Genomic DNA, 3,632 nt, shown 5'->3' with positions numbered 1-3,632 from the left:
CCGGCTACATTTCGTCGCGCACGTGCACTGTTCGTTTGGTCTTATCATATTATTCTTATCACTCCGGGAGAAATGGGATATCACCGTCATTGATTGCGACGTTGATTTGGTGGTATGACGTTTTTTTTTCAAACGTACAAATTAAATATTAATTATATTAATTAAATTATAATTTCTGTGGTATTACCAGGGGTATGAAACTCCGTGAATTGGCCGAATCGGGCGATTGTGGTCTTGAACACGGTCTCCAGGGGGGCTTGGCATACGTGTAATAGGGAATGGTAAACAAGCCGACCCCGCGTAGCGTATCCCGCCAAAGTTCCAGTAAACGTTTACATAATATGGGTGACTTTGGGTCTAACACACGATTTAAGATAGTATCTTAAATCGTGGTCTGACATCATATTGGTGCGGTAAACGTTTACATGCTTTTCGGAGGTTTTTTAGACATCAAATCATGGGTAAACAGGACCCCAATCAGCTGATCGAGTTTCGTTTCTATATTGTTCTATGGTATTTACAGTCTTGTGCTTATATGAGCGTCTAACGGGTCACACATAGTGTCGTCAAAATGAAAGTCAAAAAGTGGTTTAATTCCGTGTTTGACCAACGCATACCGTAATATTAAAATGTCTTATAATATTATAATATTTTTATGAATGAAATCTTCATAGATAATAAAAGAATCTATAGCCTATACCAATTTCATATGGGGCCGTGTGCTATTTTAAACACCAGTAGCGCTTGAATAATAATTATCCATCTATAAAAAAAACTATGGCAAAATTCTAGTTTAGCAACCCATCGATTTTTAAGGTTTTTTTTTTCCAAAATGTGTGTCTTGGGATGCTTAATGAGAATGTAAAAAAAAAAAAGGTCGGACGGACTTAGTTTTGAAGTTATCGGTGAAAAACTTCAAAAAGTAAATTTTTTTCAAAAAAATACTTAGAATTGATTTTTTTCGACATTCTTTTTTATCAAAATGTGTGGTTTTTGACGCACAATACATTGGTGTGATCAGAACTTACCTCGCGTACTTACTTTTGAAGTTTTTGCACGTAAACAATGAAAAATAGCATTTTATATTTAATAGCGACGAGTGCCGAAACACACGTAGTCACTGCCCTTTACCACGCGTAAAATGTTGAGTTTTAATTTTCACCCATTAACATTCTAATTGACCCTGTTACCTACTTGAGAGTTGAGGTGGTTTTGCATAGCAAGTCGATGGATATTTTCGATTTGCGGAGCGTAGCGACGAGTGCCGCTAGCTGTGTAATCACTGCCCATATGCTACGACATAACTTACCCTGTAACCTACTTAAGGTGGTGTTGCATAGCAAGTCAAGGGATATTTTCGATTTGCGAAGCGTAGCGACGAGTGCCGCTAACTGTGTAATCACTGCCTACATTATAAGAGCGTTAAAATATTTTTTTTCGCGCCCATGTGTATTAACATAAAATCGCGAACTTCGCAAATTTATAACTTCAAAACTAATCATTTCCGAAAATGTATTTTTGCACGATCGTTCTAAACTCGTCGAATTACATATGTTGCCGAAAAAATATTTAAAAATTCGTTGCGGCACAAGTTTATAATTTTGAAAATGCTATTTTTCATTGTTTATGTGCAAAAACTTCAAAAGTAAGTACGCGAGGTAAGTTCTGATCACACCAATGTATTGTGCGTCAAAAACCACACATTTTGATAAAAAAAAAAAATGTCGAAAAAAATCAATTCTAATAAGTATTATTTTGAAAAAATCAGAAATCTACTTTTTGAAGTTTTTTACCGACGACTTCAAAACTAAGTCCGTCCGACCATTTTTTTTTTACATTCTTATTAAGCACCCCAAGACACACATTTTGGAAAAAAAACCTTAAAAATCGATAGGTTGCTAAAATAGAATTGTTCCAAAACTATTTATAAAATATAATACAAGTCTATGTTCATCTGCTTCCGTTGAGCGTTTATTTTAATTTGATAGTTTTGTACTTTCACCCATGTAGATCTAATCTATCAGACAAAATAACATTTAATTTAAACTAACAATATATCTTAAGTCCATAAGACATAACAAATTTCATTTATTTATTCTTTTTTGACTATAAGTCCATAACCAATATTATTATACACATAAAGCAACTATAATATATAATTATAAATTAAGATGTAATTCTTATGTAATTTATTAATTTTGGTGCATATTTATATTATATATGTGATATATTAGTTTATATTTATTTTATTATTTAATATAATAATGACTTTATAAGTATGTATAAATACTATTATTATGTATAATACTAATATTATGTATTTATTATGTATAAAGACAGTATAGTAAATTATTATGCATAGACATTTTACGTTTAATAGTTAATAAAATTCGATTGGAAATATAAAAGTAACATGTATATTTTCTACATTCACAATGTATCTTGTATCTTGATACGCTAAGAGCACGTATCATGTATCATGATACTTTTTAGTTTTTTTTTTTAGTATCTTGCCCAACCCTGGCACTAGTATAGTATATAGTATTCTATAATCATTAATCTCCTTGGTGATCTTTGTTGTTCTATTTTATTAGGTACACAATATTGTCTATGGTTCGAACATGTCTATGGTCTATGTGTCGGCCATCGGTAATTTATTATTTCACATGATATTTCACAGCATAGAAAGATAAGGTCTACGACTGTGATATATTAGTTATTATATTGCGGTCATGGAATAAATTATAGAGTTGTCAATTTTTGGCATGATCGTTAACTATTTGGCTATTAGGTTATTGGTTGGCGACATAGACCCATAGACCTATAAATGTTAGTCCACGACGAAACATTATACTTAGTAAATAGCATGATGGTTGATCATGGTTTCGCGTAAATGATTCGTCAATTTCGAGCTGATACAGCCCAATCGTCGTGCGTGATTTGACGATGTTTTCGGGCGCTTACAAAAGAGTTTTTGGCCGTTGTGGTGGAAAAACGAACGGGCCAGGGTCCGAGTCCGAGTCCGACGGGGATTCGATGAAGATATGCAACGAAAGGGCCAAACTGGACATCAGACAGTTGGAGGTGGATATCGAACGGCAGAGGTCGGCGGCGGTGGAGGCAGTAGCGGCGGCAGAACAAAAAAAGTCGTCAGCGGACCGGGACGTCGAAATGGAAAACCGGTGGCTTGTCCGGAGGCTGTGTAAAGTGGAAGACGAAAATCGTTGGCTGATGTGTAGGCTTCGAATGATGAGGTTAGCTAACCGGAAGCTCGGCAAGCAGCTGCGCGAATCACAAGTCGAGAACCGGAAGTTATGCGAATGCAATACCAAGCTCGAATTGCAGGAAGCAAAGCGCGATGCGCATTTAAAGGTTGTAGAAGAGAAATGCGGTATCTTGTCGTCGGTGGTCAACGATATACGAGCGCTCGTCGGCTGGAAATAATATTTTTATAAAACCGGAATCGCACGTGTGTGGAGGAGTTCACTGGTGGAACCACTGGCATATTAGCGAGGGAAATCAGGGATAGATAATATCTCCTTCCTTGATGTTTTTTTCTTTAATTTTTAAATCGTGTATATTTGTCAACAATAATATACAAGTAAACATCACTAGAATAAAACGAAAGAATT

This window comes from Acyrthosiphon pisum, chromosome A3, assembly GCF_005508785.2.
Source record: "Acyrthosiphon pisum isolate AL4f chromosome A3, pea_aphid_22Mar2018_4r6ur, whole genome shotgun sequence".
NCBI classification, from domain to species: Eukaryota; Metazoa; Arthropoda; class Insecta; order Hemiptera; family Aphididae; genus Acyrthosiphon; species Acyrthosiphon pisum.
Note: the sequence above shows the minus strand (reverse complement) of the source record.